The 20,483-nt window shown below is 37.6% G+C and overlaps 1 protein-coding gene across 1 annotated transcript in view; it reads left to right on the forward strand.

The window, feature by feature from the left end:
- schip1 (schwannomin interacting protein 1) overlaps positions 1-20,483 on the forward strand; it is a gene marked incomplete in the record, with an annotated part of 244,738 nt that overhangs the window by 156,359 nt on the left and 67,896 nt on the right.

Genomic DNA, 20,483 nt, shown 5'->3' on the forward strand with positions numbered 1-20,483 from the left:
AATAAAAGTGGCACACAACAATACCTGTTAGCTTAAAAGCAGCATTTGCATATCATAAATCTTATGGTAGTAGTGCTTACCCAGAATTAATTGCAGTTTGTACTGTTCTGAGTTCTGCATGCCTCTAACTGGAGTATACAAAGCTTTAAGTAAACTTTTTTTGGAGAAAAAAAAGCTCTGATTACATTATGGTTTATAATGTATTGGTCTATGTCTTCATGGGCTCTTATGAGCATTTAAATACATATTTGTTTTATGCTAAATTTAAATATCAAACATTATTTTTCATTGTAAAAAAAATCGCCGTAAAAGTAATATGTTTTTAAGAAGTTTTTAACAAAAGTGACTCTCCTTGTTTCTGGTAAGATTTGATGTCAACTGGCACCACCATAGGATGACAATCCACTAAGGAGCAGAATCCTTTTGCAAGAATCGTTATCACTTCGGTAAGACCAGAATTCCTGGTTTTTGAGGTCCTGGTCCTATTGGCAGACACAACAGGGTTCCAAAAATAATAAATAATTTCCCAGATACTGCTTTTTTATATATATAAAGGTTATCATTTCATTATTACTCGTTTTTATTGAATTGGACTGGATTGGATCGGATCAGATCAAACTAGATTAGATAGGATCGGATTCGATTAAACTTGGTTAGATTGGGTAAGATTTGATTAGATTAGATAAAATGAGATTAAATTAGATTGATTCTGATTTTATAGAATTGAACTGTATTGGATCGGATCAGATCAAACTAGATTAGAGTGGATCGGATTTGATTGAATTTGATTAGATTGGGTCAGATTACATTAGATTAGATTAGATTAATTAAGATTTGATCGGATCAGACCAGACTGGATCGGATCAGATAGGATCAGATCAGATTAGATTAGATCAAATCAGATTAGATTAGTTAAAAAAAATGTTTATTTCAGGCAATCAAAGCAAGAATAATGCATAAACAATTAACAGAGGTTTACATCAATACATTCATGTCAAACACAGAATAGTTAATTAATTTAAATAATTAAAAATAAATGGAGTCATCAGAGATGCCAATCTAAGCAGTCTTATCAGGTGCACTTATCTTCACTTGATGACATTAGAACTGTTCATGCTCAGTTTTAAAAGAGCAAAAGTTGCAGAGGAAGCTGAAGTTTTTTATTTCGCTTTAGCACCTAAACATACCATGTAAAGAGGTTTTAGGTTATAAAAGGGGGTTTGTATTTTCACTGTAATATTTGGACCTCAGATATGGTGCCTGCAATGACGCCTTTCAGTTTGACTTCAGAATTAATGCAAGTTTTTTAAATTATCTATTTTTAAATTTTTCACTGAAAATGCTATTTATTGTAGTATTTTTTTTTAAATAAAAGTCTCAGAGAAGTGTCATCAACTGGATTAAATCATTTTTTCATTTTAAGTTTTAGTTGCAAAAACTCCCCGTAATATGAATCCAGGATGTCAGCCCATATTGACCTTTCTGCCTCTTTTCCAGCAGTTAATCCGTGACTCCAGGCCACCCAGGACCTTACTCCCATGTACTCATCAAACAGCCCCCTGTCGCTTCACCTTTCTCTCTGCACTCCCTGTTTTTCATTCCTCCTCTATCATCTCATCTGTCTGATGTTGGACTCCCTCCATACTCTAACCCGCTCTCCCCTTTTTCCTTTGCTCTCATTCTGTTTTAATTATGGCACTGAAGTTTTTTCATGTTTGCATTTGTGGCTCATCTGTCCTTTTTCATTTCACTGCAGCTGACTTCAGGTCTTGTATATTAGGGCTTTGGCTGATATCAAATGCTCAAACAGATGAAAAATTAATCTGGAGCTATTTCTGAGTCTCGGGGTCAAATGCAGGCTACGCCAGCCACTCAGATGACATCGGTGTTTATGTACATTAGCATGGCATCCACATTTTGTTTTTGTTACATTTCTCTTTCCCAAAGGAGAATATAGTTTATTATTTATGAATATTTACCTTCAAAATTATTTCCCTTTTCTAACAGATATCTAAATTTGTCTACCATCCTGTGTAAGGAATAATAATTAATTGAAAAAGAAAAAGTGTACATTTGATCAGATGTCAAAAGAAGCAGAAAATCTGTCTGTTCCGCGCATTTAATAAACACAAAAATGTAGATATCTGAAAACATACTACAAAAATATAAACATGGACCGCTTATAATTAAAATTAAAGTTTTAGTAAAAGTATATTTCAGTTTCATAAACAACAACAAACTAAATTGACTATAGTGATTTAACAATTACTAATAATGTGTTCTTTTTTTATAACTGTCCAGCAATTCTTGACAGTAAAAAAAATAAAATTTTGTTTAAAAAATAAGCTTTGTAACACCATAGATACTCCGCGTGAATGATATAATTTATGTCATAATTTTTGGTTGCCAATAAGATTCATGGGGAGGTGGTATGAGCATCTGATAGTTTGCATTTCCATTTGAAATTTGACACAGATTAAACAAATGCTATGCAAATGCATTACACTAGGGGGCACTGTTTTGAAATTGAATTTAAATTTTGACACAAATGGCAAATTAAAAGGCAAAATATTTTAAGATACTTGATTTAAAGCAAACCACGCATGAAATGTAATTTTTAAATAGAGAATTATAAATTGCAAACTTTGTTTTCAAAACGAATGGTCAAATTCAACATAGATTATTGTAAATCACATTATGTTTGAATTATGGTACCAAAAACCTGCAACAATTTAAAAAGCATTTGACTTTACTTTTAACAAAAATAACAATTTTAAAATTTAGAAGGTTGAAATTAAATTTTTCATATTAATTTCTATATTGCAAAATGAATTTTTGAATTGCATGAGCAAATTGCTAATTGAATTTTCAACTATTTTATTGCATATTACTTTGAATTATGACTCAAAAAACGTCCATATTTGTGGTCTGCCGATTGCTGTTTGTATGCAACAGCTTTTAGGTTTTTCAAATGGCATGATTTGTCTGCCTCACGATAATAAAGAAATACTTACTTACATATATATATATCCTCCATCATGAGAAAAATGCCACAAGAACACAATTTTCTTTGGAGTGGGTCTTAAATAATAAGTTTCAAGAAAGAAAAAACAAGCTTATTGAAGCTGGCTTGGAATTGGAGGCATCTCACATCTGTGGCATGATTTCAGTCTTTGGATCTGATTTTCATCAGTACAGTATGATTCTACTTTGATCTCATCGTGGCCAATGTAGACAGGCTTCAAGAAGAAGCCTCAGCTTTTGTCGTGTGCTTAAAATGTCATCCAATTAGCACTTTTTAATTAAACAGATAAGCCTGATGCTGATTGTTAATCAAAGAATTGTTTGTGTGTGACAACAGTGGGAAATCTAACACTGATTTGTAATCTTCCCCCTTTCCTGCTGTAAGCTCCACTGCTTTCTCTCCTAGAGTGCCTGTTTTGTGTAACTGAGGAACTGAAGCCATGATAATCTGCATGCACAGCCTCTACTGTCAACTGCAGGAGAGTGCGCACTCATATGTTCCTGCCAGCCGATTATGGCCAACTGTTCTCCCCATCAGACTCTGGAAAAGTTGCCATCTCTTTGTAGCTTGGCACCAAGTTTCCCTGTGGCCTTGCAAAAACCCAGGACTCAGTCGTGGAGGAGCCTATGGTGCACCTTGGTGTGAGTGTTCGTATGTTCCTTCTCCACATCTCTTCCGTCTCTGTGCTTTCACCTCAATCCTGCATCAATCATTGTCCACCCTCTAATGGTGGTGAAAGAACAGAATCATTAAAGCACCTCATTCCTCAACAGAAAAAAATAAAAAACTGAGTGAAGCAACAGCTAGAGGTGGAGAGAAAAACCAGGAGACGCCGGTAATGAAATAGAGAGAAACAGATTAACACAGACAGTGGTGGGAAAAAAAAGTGTGTGAGATGGAAATGCTGGAGAGTCACGTGATGCAACCTAAGTTAAATGAGGAACTGAGAGGCGAACAGAAGAAGGGATGTAGGATTCCATTAAAGGGATGGAGAGCGGGATTTGTGGACGCGTGCACCAGTGAGGGTGTCAGCTGTCCCTGCTTCGTCTGCAGCCAATGGAGAAATTGCCCAGATTTTCCTCTTCTTCTTGTGTTGCGTTTCTGATGCCGAACCAATCTGGCCGTAACTCAAAAGACCCATATTTATTCCCCTCATTTCTCCCCCTCTCCTCTTTTTTTGATGTCTTCCCTATTCTCCATGAAGCAGAGGCTTGCTTAGAGCTACTTTACATTTCTCATTTTCCATGTTTGCAAGTGGTTTCTTTTTTTTACTTCATGAGTAGTGATATATTGTCAATTTTCTTTTTGTCATTTCTTCTCAAAACAACTTTATTAATCCCTGAAGGTAAATTCAGAAAGATTAGATTTCACACCTGCTGATGCAGTCACATGAATAAACTCATTCTAGAGTGTTTTTTACCTTTATGGTTTCCACTCGTCAGACTTCTGATTGACTCACTGAGGGGGTTACAGTATGATGTTTGTGCAGCTTGTGTTTGCATAGAATGAAGGTCAAACACAGTAAGGAGGATGGCAGCGGGCCCAGTGTTGCTCTGTGGAAGACAGAAGGACTGTACTGGAGGATTAACCGCTGTTAAAGCCTGCGTCCCTGGCACCGCTGAACTCCCCGCTTTTGTCTCCGCGGTTCTGAGCATACATGCCCCGCGTGTGAATGGGCTGCATATGTGCTGGCATGGCATTTGGGATGTGCTGCAATGCATGGTGCGAGTAGATTAGCAGGGACTGTAAAAACAATGGCAAAGTGCTGATACAATTAGAATGGGAAAACAGCGATCAAAAGAAGGAGAAGAAAACGGGAAAATAATGGATTAAAGCCGAGAATTCTAAAGTGATGATGGCAAAAGCCATGATGCAGAGAAGGAAAGTTCTAAGAGGAGAAAATGTGCTTTAGAACCCAATCCAATGAAAATTGTAGCATGTAGCATGATTCAATTCAACTCAGTTTTATTTATATAGCCCAAAATCACAATATAGTTGTCTCAATGGGCTTCACACCAGTAATTGTTCCAAAATATAAAGTCAGTCATAAAAAAAGAAACAATAGCTGGTTGCTAAACTAAACTAAATAGACTAAACTGGTCATCTCTGCCCCTGCACCTTCTTACTCAATAAGGAAAAACTCCTAAAAATAAAACGATTCCGCAGAGAAAAATTGAGAAACTTCAGGGAGACGAGCCAGAGGGGAGGTTCCACTGACAAGAATAGGAGTACAGACGAGCCACTTGAACTCTGGGATCTCTCCCGCTCCAAGACACAAGATGAGCCAGAGGCGAGGTCCACGGCCAAGAATAAGTGCACAGATAAGCCACCTGGAATCTGGAATCTCTCCCGCTCCCCCGGAGGGGAGTGGGAAAGAGGGACAACACATGAATTGCACTGCACCAAACAGAAACGTGGAGAACTGAATGAAAAATAGATGATAAAGAATAGAAGGAATGAATGAGGACAGAACTCCAGTGAACCATACTTTCTCCAGCTTCCAAGCAGCCTACTAGCAAGTATTTGTTATTAAAATGTAATTCAAACATGTCAATAGTAAGTTGCATGCAGTATGGCACATATAGCAGGTGATAAAAATAACTAATAGAAAATCAAAATTTTAGCATAATATATAATATAATAAGCCCTTGTAAGCCACAGGGTTTAGTTTATGAAACCATCATGAAGGAGGACATATATGAAGAAAATTAAGCTTAAAATTACATTTCTGAGTATTTTTTCATTCAAATTGCTGTGGATCAGGAGTAGACCTAAAAATGCGGTTTGAAAAGGATGCATGGAGAGATAAAACACAAAAGGCTGCAGATGCAGACTCTTATCTACGAGCTAGCGGCTGGATGAGCTCGGGGGGCTTCCCTGTTTATCCCTTTCTGCCCCTGCCTGTAAATTCCTTTGACTCATTCATCCTCCGTGGTGTTCTGCATACTTCTGCATACTTACACGGGCTGATGTCTGACTAAACATTTATGCACATGTGAAGCTGCACATGTGTGATAAAGTATTGGCATGTTCAAGCAAATCTACAGTTCTTCACTAAGTTTATTCCCTGTTTGCGTCCATGTTGGCCAGCAGGTGAAACAGGAGAGGGCACTTGGCTGTTGGCAGACCGAGCTCTTCTCATGTCAGACGCTCATTCAGAGTCCAGAGCAGCACACGGCGTGCCTGTACAAAAAGCTTCTTGGTAATGTCCACACACACATCCACACAGCTGCTGGCATCCTTCAGTTTTCTGTCAGACTGATAGTGAGACTGCAGTGAAACAAAGCAAGCCACGCCGAAACAAACCATACAGTCTGATAGATAACAAATAGAAGGTCCAAACCTCTGTGCTTTGCTTAGACGAGTCATTAGGATCAAGCCCCCTTTTTGTGTAATGCTCCTGCTTTCACACTTGTTGATTCCCACCCACCTCTCTACATAGCTGAACATTTGAATCAGCCTGTTTGGGTGGGAAAAGCAATCAGCTGCTGTGTGGATGGAATAACATCTGTGGAGACATCGCTCTACCCGTCTCTGAGACAAATGTGCCGTAAAACATGAACAACAACAGAGCAAACCCAACCAAAGCTTTTAAATTCAGACGCTGCTGCATCTTAAGTGTCTTTCTGGAGAAAACATCTACTTTTTTTCCCCTTCATTGATTTGCTGAAAGTGGTATAAGCCCTCATTTGGCCCATCTTCTGCTTAAACAAACGGCTTTCAGATTCCGGTCTTGTAGCTGATTTGCTTTGATCATTTGAATGGAGGGAAAGCTTGCAGAGTTTATGCATTGAACACTTGAGAGTCAATCAATACTTTCAACTAAATGCATTCATTTCTGATAAATAAATCCTACAGGCCAGGTACTCAGAATATCACTGATGATCTGAAAACACTGCACTGCGTGTCATTTCCATCATTGGCCAGGGGTTCCATGCGGGTTCATGCATGAACCAATGTGTTAATAAGAAAGTATAAAAGTGTAAAATAATATAAAATGATTAAAAAAAACTTAATTTAGTATAAAAACCTGTCACAAGTCATCAAACTGGGTCACAGAGAGGCGGAAGTACCGATGAAAGCGCCAACATCAGACTTAGCTCCTGTAGTAGATGGTGAAGCTCACTGTTCTAGAAGAATCTCTGAACGATCTCATGAACCCAGACATGGAGACGTGTTTACTGACTTTTTTGTACAACTCTTTTAAAGGAAAAGAAAAAAACAGATCTTTCAACATCATCCATGTCTAGTGAATGAGATATACAGTCAATGCTTCCATGTCGTAATAAAGCTAAAAACATTTAGTGGTAGCTCCTCCCACATTCATTTGGGGCATCAAGTTTATGAACACATTTTTGGACGAGCAGCGAATCGTGCTCACCGTGAATGCAGCCTTAGGCTGATTCAAACCCTAAATAATTGTCAAAAAAATTAAATCTTTGCACACAAGTGCTAATTTCCCTGCTGTCAAATAAAATGGAAAAGATAATATAAATGACACACTCTTACCTAACTCCCTGTGACTAAAATAGAATAAAGCACGACTAAAGAAAATGGCGGTTTACCCCTACAGTTTCACCTGTAAACTTAAACCAAACCAGTGAATAGCTTGGCAGATCAGCAGACCACTGCACTGCATGATTACAGAGGCACAGTCGACATGTCTGGTGGGGAGGGGTAGAGGAGCGTGCTACGACCTGAGATGAGCCAAAAACCTGCTGCTGGAGGAGACAAGAAGGCTGAGATTTAAAGGCCCCACCCTGGGCTTTGGTCCAATCCAGATGACACACTCATCAGCAGTCTATACCTGCGAACGATAACCATGCAGAGATCTACAGAAAGCACCCAACACTCACTCTAAGACAGATTTAGTTGACATGATGGCAACTAAATATAAAAATACAGCAACAGCAGTAATTAAAAAAAAAAACTCAAATCGACTCTGCTTTCCATAAGTCTTTAAATGCCTTTAAAGAGACGAGAAACATCCTCCTTTCATATTTAGCATGTCTGCTATACATCTAAAGTGCAATATTTGTTCCCCAAAAGCTTTTAAGTGTTCATCCAACGTGCTTATGATCCTGATCGACTGTTAGGAGCAGAATATTGGCTGTCTTATCATGAGCCATTAGCATTTGGCAGTTGGGACGGATGTCTGGCAGTAATGCACAGAAGAGAAAAAGCCAGGGAGTGACAGCTGACAGAAACCAGGGAATCCTGCGCGCTTTATTGAAGTCCGCGCTGATGGTGATGCTCTTTCTGCCCATTGATGTGGTCACAGCTCTTTGTTTATTCAGGGGTCTTTGTGATGTTGTTTTGGGAGGCGTTTGGATGGAGAACAGTCGGTTAAGGCTCTTCGTGGCTACTGTTTGATGAGCTGAATGTGAACAGCTGGTCAGCACGATATAGAGGGGAGAGGAAAGCCTTTAAATAAATCCTTAACGGATGGAAAAAGACAGGCCAATCCTGCTGTGAAGTTAGCCGGAAACAAACCATTTTTAAGGAAAATATTCAAACAAAAATTTAAACAACCCATCACAGTTTGTGGCACTTAAGTCTTGCAAAATGAAGCAAAGTCAAGCTGAGTTTTAAGGAAAAAAAAGAACATCAATCCTTTTACAGTAATGTCCCTTTTTGTTCATTCTGTCTTGCCTAGGGCACTTAGAATTGTTTTAATCAAGAAGAACAGGGGACAGAGAGGTGCATATCTAAATGTTAACATTTTTATGATGTTTCTGAAACATTTTGGTTGGCTCTTTTTAGAGGTGGAAGTTTGTCATTACCTTTTGTCTTTTCAAACTTCTCAAATCAAATAAACTTTAAAGTTTTTTAAACATAAATGATCATTAGTTTTTGACGTTTACTATGAAAGGTTTAGGATCCGCTATCTATGAAAGCCAGAGTTAGATTCAGTAATTAAATACATAATAATAGTAGTCATAGATTTGTCTATGTAGAGGAGAACATCATAAAACTATGCAAATGGCTTTTAGCAGTTGCTTTAGCAATTATTTACAAGCAGTGTAGGAAAAATTTGATCTGGTGATTTATCGCGATACTTCATTTGCGTCAATTTAAGATGTAGTCATTGCAATATTTGATTAATTATTTATTACCTTCTTTTAATGTCTTATTTTGTTTTCCACTTTTTTTCTTATGCTGAAAAACATTTTTGTGCAAATCAAACAATGTTGACTCTGAACTTGCTAAAAGAAAAGCAACTTGTTTTTGAGATACAGTAGCACTGATTAATCTTGTGATCCTTAGAGGAAATTCATTTAGCTGTTTTATTACTATGAATTAATATTCGAGTAAAGTTTTTTTTTCTAATTTATACTCTTAAAAAATAGTCAAAATTTGTTCAGGTACAGCCTTGGGATACTCATTGTATTGTGAGCTGGGCATTATGTATCGTATCACTAGACTCTTTTTGTCACATTTTCTTCAAATACAACTATTTTACCAAGAAACTAATTCTTTACTTTCTGAATTCAACATTGGATCTTGAAGAGCCTGCAGGGTCATTGATGTAAAAAGTTCACTTTTTAGAAAAACTTTTTTTTTTTATACTTGAATTTTTAGAGAAAAAACGTTTTGTTTTGTTTTTTTTTCCTGTTACTTTACTGTTTTTGCACCAACTACTTTCTGATGCACACCACTTAGCAACCAGACTTTTTTTTCTTTTTTTTTTTTTTTAATTCAATGTCCCTTTAGGAGCTCTTTAGCTATTAACCGCAAATAAACAAAAAGTTAAATGAACTTTTAAAGCCCAGGAGAAAATATCTCTTGAGGTTCTTTAGGGTTAAAGGGTCAAAAGCATTCGACTTGTGCATGCTACATAAAATGAGCTTTACACTTTACCAAGCTCTGTCATATTCTACCTAACTTCAAAAAAGAAAATGTAGATTTGGTTGAAATATTTTTGTTGCTGCAGGTAAATGTTCTTGCAAGCATTATGAGAGAAAAAGATGAGCCGTGTGCCTTTGGCTCTGGAACAAAAGAAAAGTGAAGGATCATCAAAAAGTGAATCTTTCCTTCTATAGTCGTTTTATTCCTTTGCAGTCTCTCTTTCTTTACTCTACTTTTTTTTATTTTTTTCCATCTGTCTGCATCAACTTTTTATCACCTCCTAATCAGAGACAACTCCTAGTCTTCTCCCAACTTCCAGCCTGTTTCTTTTCACTCTATTCTTATACCTGCCCCAATTCTCACCCCTGATTTTTTTTTTCCCTGTCTTTAATTCTATAGCTTGTCTGAGGAATAGTCCACACCCGAGCTATCTCCCCTATAAGCCTCCAGCTGCTCTCTCTTTCTCAGTTGCGTGTGAGGGATTGTGTACATTCAGTGGCCCAGCTATCTCCAAATAGCCCATAAATCACCGAGTCTTGGCACGTTGGAGAGAGACAGCCAACCAGGGCAGAACTATTAACACAGGCAAAGCTCACTCATCATTGTCCCTCTCTCTGTCCCTCAGTGCCTCTCTGACACTCCTCCGTTTCATTCTGACGCCTTCTTCTTCTTCGCCGTCTCCCTTCAGCTGCAATTTTGCAGCTGGAAGATTAAAACGGCAGCTTGACCTCCTGTATTGATCATAAATGATCCCTAAATAGTCTCTGAACTGTGGGTGCATTATTTAGCACCATCGGCTGGTAAAACATTGTGAGCAGTCAACTTAAAAACCAGTTAATTTAGAGATCAGTCACTTCACCCCAGCTAGTTTATACTTTATGCATTAGTCCCTCAGTGATGCTTTTTAATGTTACCCGGCTGTGCCTCTGCAGACTGCTGTTTGATTTGACTTGACTTTGAAAAATATGAATGTTAAGTACACGAATCAATAAAAAAATAGGTCTCTTCTGTCTCCTGCCGACTCCACTTGGTAATTTAGTCTCAAATCTGGCTTCAGTCTAGAATGTCAATCATCCAATTACAAAAATCAGCTATTATTTTATGAAACATGATAAAAAAATAGTCTCTGTGATGCCAGTTATGACTCACACGGGGATTATTCCCACTGCAACCAATGCTGATTTGTTGTTCTTTCATCACAAAAAAGATGTTTTTGACATAAATACATAAATAAATAAAGTAGCTTGTGCTTTTCTAGCTCTTCTCTTTTATAAATTATATATTGATTAAAAGATACAGCTTTTTAATTCTCTAAAACTTGATCCTACAAATAAGAACTACCCCCTGCCTTCTAAAACAAGTGTTAGAATATAAAATGAAAATAAAATAAAACTACTTAAATCTCATGAAGTGCAATTTATGTTCATAATGACTGTTATTTTACTGACTTACATGTATTGTTGTTTCTCATTTGAGGTCCCAAAATCAAACTTTTTTCACCTCAAAAATCAACTACCTCTGCCTCCTAAAACTAGTGTGAAATTCTATTTACACAAAACACCACAGAAAAAAATAAAAGAAAATTGTCATTTGAGGTCTCATAATAATTCTTTTTCTATAACTTGAGCTCATTTTCCCTTTCAGAGGAATGGCTAAGAACTTGTGTTTGTTTACTTTTCCTGGAAATCCAAATCTTCTCAAATGTTGTAAAATTTAACAGAAAATTGTAGACATGTCAGTCCAGAAAAGTATGGTCTACTCAGGTTTTAAATCAACAATCCACTCTGGAAAACACTTCACTGCTTCACACGTGTGACAGTCAAAGCATGTTAGGGAGACGGGGGGTCATTGTTACCCTGACACATGTTCCACTCTCGCCCCAATGTGCTCACGGGCAGAGCCAGTTTGATGTGATGACACCAATGGAATTTCATTGTAACCTTATGCCTGAAGAATGCTGCACTCAACCTTAACTATAAAGCAGCTTTTGGAAGAACAGACTATTATTTAAACCAACCAACCCGGACAGTGTGGTAGAACCAAGTTAGCATCTTCATTGTTGTTCTTACTCTTATTTTTCTGGCAGAAACAAAAGATTTACAACCATTTTTTTTACTTTGGTTTTTCCTGTCTTATATCTTCTTTTGTAACAAGAATGTAAACAAAAAAAATATATATATATACATACAATAATATCTCTTTTAAAGGCTCAATAAAAATAAATACGTACACACATAAAGAATTTAGCCAGAGAAGCAGCACAATGTTTTTAAAAAAATCACAATTTACCTCAACACTAACCTCAATAGGGTTTCAATATTATTTAAACACATTGATGCATTCATGATAAAACAAAAAAAGTATTAATTACAGTAAACTCTAAAGTTTCACTCTGATAATTATCTTTTTAGCTGTTTTAAAAGGGTTCCCAGTGGTCATTTAATTTTGATTATGAAGAAAACTGTTTGGACATAGTTTCTGCAGAGTGGCAGAAGTTCATTAAAAATTAGTTGTGAGGAGGACTGTTGCTGTGGAGCAACCCCACCCCCCATCCCTCTCCCCCAAAACTGTGTTATCTGTCCATGTGCGCTCCCTTATCTCACCCCTATCCCTCCCAGGTAATATTTTCTATGTAACTAATAAGCTCTTTATAAAATGTACTGAAATTTATTCAAATTTTGCATCTGCTCCTGATTCACCACAATATGAAAAAAGAAATACTTAGAAATGCAACTCTGAGCTTTATTTTCTAAATACATTTCTTCCATCATCAGAAAAATGCCACAAGAACGTGTTAAAACACCAAAAACACAATTTTCTTCAAAGTGGATCTTTACGTACTTGTAAAATTGATCATTTTCTTTTATTCAACACACAAAAACATGTTTATTTTTCCAGACGTGGTCCATCTCTTTAAGTCAGTAAAACGTCTTTCTTTGTGAGGACACCAACACGCTGAGCTGCAGCTCCAGTCAGCCCACAGATGGATTATACTCTGTCACTGTGATGCATGACTTTCATTTACTAGATTGCTGAATGTGTTATGTTGTTACTCACTGGTTTTCAATGCTCCTAAATGCCTCTTTGTATGACTCGCGTTTTATTTTTTGCTACAATGACAGCGTGAAGGTTCCCGCCACCTCGATAATCCCTGAAAGCTCCATTCTGACGTCCTGATTTAAGTCCTGAAATTGCTCCAGCTAAGTCTTACGTTTGAATGAGAGTTAATGAAAAAAGTTTACCTTTAGAATCAAATATTTTTTCTTTCCTTCATGCATCTTTTACCTTGTTGGTAAATCAGTGAATGTGCAAACATGACAGAATTTTTTTTTTTTGGCCCTGCAATATTTCGATTCACATTGATTTAAACGCATGTAACTCGTGTTCACTGGAGCAGCAGGTCCATCTGTTGGTACAATTCCCACCATATTCATTTACTCAATCTATACATAGCTGCCCTGCTTTCCTTCCTGCCTGTCTCTTTTTTTACCACTGTTCTGAATGCAAAACAATATAAAGTTCTTACATCAAGTCATGGGAGTTTCATGGAAACAGGAAAAGAGATTGCTGATATTATTTAATTTCCCGAGGGCCCAATGCCTTAGAATAGCCCAGAGGTGGATGGCTGAGTGCCTGTGCACTTATGTAGACCAGCTTGCATTTAGATAGTCATTGGAGTATGTAAATGAATACTTTGTTTTCTTGTTTTTTTTTCTAAGCTTTCTATTTGTTCTGTGACTAGTTATTAAGTTTTGTTTGACGAATGTTTGAGACAGTCTTTGGCACTTTCCTTGTGTGTGCTGAACCAGCCAGCCCTCGCCTTTCAGCCACCTGTGTCTTGTCATGTAGCTTTTGTCCCACGGGACGGTGATTGATACAGCAGGCAGCTTGTTGGCCACCTCTGTGGTCCTTCAACCTCACAAGTCCTGTCCCTACAGTCCCAAGCATGACTGGTTTGTCAAGCAGTCCCACCGCACTTTAGCTCGAGGCCTCCAACTCTTTTTTTTATTTACTTTTTTTAATCTTAAGTCATATACGCAAGCAACTTTGGACAAAACTGAGGCCTTTAAGCTACTCCGAAGTGGCGGATGAGTCACTTTCATGTTTTTTATTTTTGCCACATTTGACCCCAATAGAAAAGATCTATTTTCTATTTTATCTTACTCCCGTGTCCCTAAATCCCCTTTATTTTCAAAAACAAGCTGCCTCTTTAGAGTATCAAAGAGTCTAATCCTTAGAAGAGGTTGTATGGAATGAAGGCAGACAAGTAGAGCCACACAGGAGGTGAAAGGGAATAAAAAAGAAGAAGGTTAGCGAAGATGATCAGGTTTAAAATGTAAAAGAAACAGTGGGGACATTGAGATGCCGTGCTCATTGTCGTCCTCTCTTGAAGCCCAGTTCTTTAAAGTTAAGGACTGAAGGTTGCTCTGCGGGGGAAAGGCTCTTTCTGGAGAGGTAAGAAGCAGAGGTGAATGGGAGAAAAACTAATGGTGTCTCCTCTTCTTGGTTGTTCAAAAACACCCCTGCAGGAAAAAGATATAAGCGGAGATGGACTTGCTCATTAAACATCACATCCTACTCCCTTTCCTTCTTCCAGCCCTCATTTTCTCTAATCTACAGCCACACGCTGACATCAGCGTTTGCTCCTCTTGAAGCCTAACAGAGAACTTTGTGCTGAATCCTCACAACACAAGGGTTGATAAGGAAAGTTAGACGGGGACAGCACACCTGATGTTTGTGTTTTGTCTTTATAAACGTATGGGGAAGAAGCCCTTACAATGGTCACCAGCAGGTGATTGTCTTCATCTTATACATTTTAGATATTTAGGTTTAAGATTGCTTTAAGTGCAACGTTTGTAGTTAAGCATTGCAAGGCAACTTTTAGAGTGATTGTGCTTCAGTTTAATGGTGCTGGAATTAAAGTGAATATTATTAATGTTAGACTTTAAGTGCAAGAGAATGCCTTGTGTCAATGGAATCCCCTCATGATGAAGAATAAATAACAATTTTAATGGAGTCTTTACGCCTATAGTGCTTGTGCAAAGTATGAAAAACAGAAACATTTTGGAAATCTGATCTGTTAAAATATTGTTTTATCTTTTTTAACAAGTTCATGCCTAAAAAATGTGATTGACTGTAAAAGAGAACTGGACTGACCCGCCCACCCGCTTTTTTGCTGGTTCCAAGAAGCCAAAACTACGTGGACTTCCATTGACTGACTGTCATTCTATTTGTTAGAATTACAATTCTTGGTTGAATACCTTTTTATAACATCTTCGTGCTAACTCTCTTTTTTCCTAATATTTTATTTTAGTGCAAGTTTTTCAAGTTGTCAACTAGCCAACCAGATACATCGCATTTGATTGACAGATTCTCTAGAGCCCACTTTTAGTGATATGGGTGTGCTCACTCCTGATTGGTGAAGGTGGTTGTCATAGTGACGTTATCTCTGACTGACTCAGACAAATCACCACTAACTATCGTCATCTGGTTCCAATATGGCGGAGTCCTTATTGCAAAAAAATGGTGACTGAATTGGTTGGTTGGAGCCGAAAGTAACGTGTTTTGTTATGTCTGACGTCACACTGTTCGGTCCAGTTCTCATGTACCATCAATGGTTTAAGAGGTTAATATTTCGGACTGAACGCTGTAGAACATGGTAGGGCTACTCTTCATGAGGAGTCGTGTAGTTTATTATTTCAAAACCCTTTAAAGTGAGAATAAAGATCTTCACAAAAAAATTAAAAGACTAAAACTGACTTGTGAAGACAGTCTGGAATAAAATGAAAAGAACTTCAGTGAATAACTTCTGATGTTATAGGAATAGATTTTTGGAGGTAAACGCAGCAAAAAATAAAATGCATAAATACTGGTTAAAACTCAGAGTATATAAGTTTATCAACTTTCAACTGGTGGCCAAATTTAAAGAACTGTTTGGTGTTTTTGAAGATTTCTGGGCTTTTACTTTGACATGATTCCCATGTTGCCCTCACTCGTCTCAAAGAGCTGTCATGGGGGCTGCAGTAGTTGCAGTGTTACTCTCCCCTGTCTTCAGTGCACTCAGTAAAGTCCATTAAGTTCAGTGAGCAAACCAATCTTCACTGTCTTTACGCAGCAGAAGCTCCCAGCTGAAGTCAGAGCGGATGCTGTTCTCCACTTCAGGTCCCGTCTTTGAGTCTGCACAGAAACTGACATAACTATTCGTGCATGAAGGCGCCGCTGACTGATCCTGATTGGAGCGGGAGGGGAATGCACAGTTTTATTTGACAAATGGACAATAAAACTTAAACGGGTTAGAATTCAGCAGATAAATATGCCTTTAAATGAAAAATCAAATGTGATGATAGAAGAAGAGAAATATTTAGTACCGTAACTTGCACAGTATAGAGCACACTGGATTATAAGGCGCAACGTCAATGACTGGTGTATTTTTCAACTGTTGTCACATCTATAGGGCGCATTAAGTGAGACTAAAGTAAGAGAAAAGTCTGTCAGTCTGTCAGACTTTATTAATACCTCTTATCATTTATTTATCATCTATTATCATTTATTTAATATGTATTTATTATCATGTAACTGGGTCACGTTCCCTTTTATAGAGTGCATTGTGTTCCGGTGTGTATCCAAGACAACTCTGGGTTGGTGTCGATGAGTCTTTTATTCGGTTTGACACAAAATCAAAACAGTCAACAGCTGTTCCGACCTCGGTCCAGTTCCAGTATCATCAGACAGACTAACAAACAGAAGAGTTGACAAAACAACTGTTTATAATGGATTTGGTGGAATAAAAACTCAAGAAAAAACTTGTAGGACATTCACACTAACTCTAGAATTTGTCTTAAACTTGCTACACTTTAACCACGTTAGAAGCGTTAGCACGTTTACAATACCTGTAACTCCCAACTTTGTTAGTAACACTTAGAAAAAAAAACACATATGCAAGGATTGTGCTACACTAGTGCATTTACAATAAATAAACTAAAATAAATAAACACGATCTCTCAACATCATCCGTGTTTTCCATCCATTGCTAAGTAAATCCATGTAGCAGTGATGATAAATCTTAAAGTGGTAGCTCCTCCCACACATGTCTGAGGCCTCGAGTTCATGAACACATTTTTGGACAAGCATCCAACTTTCAATTTGCAGCGTCGCAATCGACAAATCCGACATGATCGACTGAGCTCTTGGTGATAAGACCCTCCCACCAGAACGTGGTGGCATTTATGAGGTCACAACACCACTTTAGGGCTCCTAAAATGTTTGAGCACACCACACAAATCAGCTCTAAAATACTGACCACAATCACATTAAATTTGAATTAATCCTAATAGAACTTAAAGTTTTAAGTTGTTTAACCTTGATGTTATATATATATATATATATATAGAATTTTGACTTTATTTTTAGTGTTATTTTCTTACAGCACTCTACAAAAGTATACAGTAGGGCAAAAAAATATTTAGTCAGCCAATAATTGAACAAGTTCTCCCAGTTAAAAAGATGAGAGAGGTCTTTAATTTTCATTATACCTCAACTTTGAGAGACAAAATAAAAATCCATAGAATCACATTGTCTGAATTTTAAAGAAATTATTTGTAAAATATGGTGCAAAATCTGTATTTGGTCAATAATAAAAGTTGATCTCAATACTTTGATATATACCCTTTGTTGACAATGACAGAAATCAAAGGTTTTCTATAAGTATTTACTAGGTTTTGCTGGTCCATTCCTCCATGCAGATCTCCTCGAGAGCAGTGATGTTTTGGGGCTGTCACTGGACAACTCAAACTTTCAACTCCCTCCAAAGATTGTCAATGGGGTTGAGATCTACTGGCTAGGCCACTCCAGGACCTTGAAATGCTTCAAATGAAGCCACTCCTTCGTTACCAGGGCAATGTGTTTGGGATCATTCTCTTTTTTTAATAAATCGGATCCTTTAGTTCTATCACTCACCAAGTCATACTCTTCCAGGTATATAAATATGCACTTTTTACAGAAACCACATGATCTGTGTTGATCTCATGGCTCTATTGTTCCTTCTGTGACTATAATTCCCATCATCCCCTCTACCCAGAGCCACCACAGTGGTTATTTTTATCAGTGGGTGACTGGGGACCAGCACACCATCCATCCCCCAACCCCTCCCTGCAACAACGCTCCCTGTAAGCCTGAACTCAAAAGCTGCCAGTCCCGTCAACTAAAATCCAGTGAGATTAATTGACACCAGGAAACACAATGAGAACATCTCCGATAAGATGGCTTTCTGATGACTGAATAACTGTTATTCTGCTTCCATACAAAATTGCAACATAAGTGGGAGATTTTTGTGTGTATTCTCATCAAAAGACAGAGAAAGGGTTGAAATCTCAAGGGCAAAAATAATAGACTTTACCAACTTTTTTTTTTTTTCACCAAGCATGCTCACTATGACATTAGGATTAAAACTGACTAATCGCTGCCACTTGAAAAAACCCCATCAGCGAAGCTGCTCCGTATGTGTGTGCATCTGCTGACATGCCACATTGTCTCTAGCTCCTTTTAACAAGCAGCTTCCCTGAGCATGTCACCCTGCCCTTTCCACTCAAATGATGCAAACCTGCCAATAGCCGTGCAGCCCGCACACACTGGCACAAATGTCCTCCAGACACAAGCTGCTCGCCAGTGGCAGTTTTAGCAAAAAAACAAAAAAAAATTATTGAGCTTTTTAAATGAATTCATCATGCAACCTGTGAGCTGTTGTCTATGGGAAGATTACAGAAAGTAGCACACATGCACACTCACATCCCACAGAGAAGATACAGAGACTGCTCAATCACTATGGTTACACAGATGGGCCTCATAGAGAAGCTGGCCAGCTCAGAGGCTGGAGGCAGTTGACACATAAACACATGTAATAAAGCAGATACATTCACACAAGCTGTATACTATTGTTGCATTTCGGGTGAAAAGCAGCCTTGCTGTATTTACAGAGACTTTATTTTCTGTTTTTGACTTTTATGTGCTTAGTAATATTTGAAACCATATGCTGGCTCAAGTGTCCCACTATGCTTCCCTATTCTGCCTGTCTCTTTGTAACTGCTGAGCTTTTAGACCCTTAACAGATATTATAGATGACAGTAATGGCAAATATGCTCTTACATTATAAAGCTGTGATTTCCTGTTTCTCATAGAAGAAATGTAGAACTTGCAATAAAGCCATGAGCAAAGACGAGGTTCATTTTCACCCCAAATTGTGATCAATTTTAAAACGGCAGTCAATCCTGTGTTGTTAAATCCCATCAAAATAATATCTCCTCTCACCTCTGCCCTCTCTTGCTTCTTATTTTGTCCTTCCATTCTGCTTCTTTCTTACTATCCCTCGTGGACCCCTAAGGGGACGTATGTTGTCACCCCTTCCATCTCAAAGGGCTTTGCAGCCTGACAACCCAGCAGCCCGTTGTTGTCCCCCCAGAGGCCACTGGCGCTCCAAAAGGAAAAAGATGGGCTCTGTGTTAGATTGAGGAGGGGGATGAGAGGAGTGTGGCAGTGGCTGCAAACCGAGGAGTTTATGATGGGTCCTCTGAATGCATGCATGTTTTTTTTTTTTTTTTCAACCAAACAAAATACTTTTTACATGTTTCAGAGAAAAATTATTTTGCTGTTGGGCAAAGGTTGTTCAGAGTGTGAGCTGCTTTCTCCGTGTTTTGCTGCTTCAGACACATGGCTGACTATTCTTAGCATTGGGAGACGACTGAAATACTACCCAGCGTTTGCTGGGCTGCAGCTGCACCTTCATCTCTGGGAAAAAAGGAAGACACAAAAAGAGAAAAAAAATATCTGCATGCATCAAAAACGTTTTTTTTAACCTGAATTTTACTTTTTTTTAATCAACAACCTTGTTCATTTTTTGTCCTAACAATCACAAATAAACAAAGCTCTGTCATCAATTTCCCTCATTTCAGTTCATGACATTCCATGCATGCATACATCTTTTTTAGTATCCATTTCATCCTAATAGCCCTGCAGGACACTAAATCAATACTATATTGATAATGTGATATAAAATTCAACATAATGCAAAGCTGGTTATCACCAAAAAAAAATATTGTCATTGTTTTTTTTTCTTGGTTTTTTTTTCATCATTTTTTTCAGTTAGAGTGTGTAGCACAGCTATATTTTTTTCTGTCCTGATAAACAAATATAATTTTTAAGAAGACTGTTGGATCACATCCAGATGACATTTAATTAGGCATGCTTAGGCATGCTCAGATTTTCTCAATTTTTCTAATATTAGGGGAAAAAGGCCTATAGATGCTAATATGCATCAAACCATTTTTGCTACAAATTTACCTAAATTTAGCATCGACTTTAGCAAAAACAAAGGTGAACTTTTTTCTGTCATAGCTAGAATTAAATTTAAATGCCAAAAGGTTAAAGTTTAATCTAAATACAAAGTATGCAGGAAAACATCCTGCAATGCATTTGGATCTTTGGTATCTTGAAAATGTAAAATAATACTAACAAATTTTTAAAAAGTGTTCTTACAAATAGTCTGTCCTCTCTCATCCATGGCTATGAGAACTTTCCCTTTTCTTTACCTTATTTCTCCTCTTCTTTTTTTTTTTTC

The sequence above is a fragment of the Oryzias melastigma genome, linkage group LG13 (genome assembly GCF_002922805.2).
Source record: "Oryzias melastigma strain HK-1 linkage group LG13, ASM292280v2, whole genome shotgun sequence".
Classification (NCBI taxonomy): domain Eukaryota; kingdom Metazoa; phylum Chordata; class Actinopteri; order Beloniformes; family Adrianichthyidae; genus Oryzias; species Oryzias melastigma.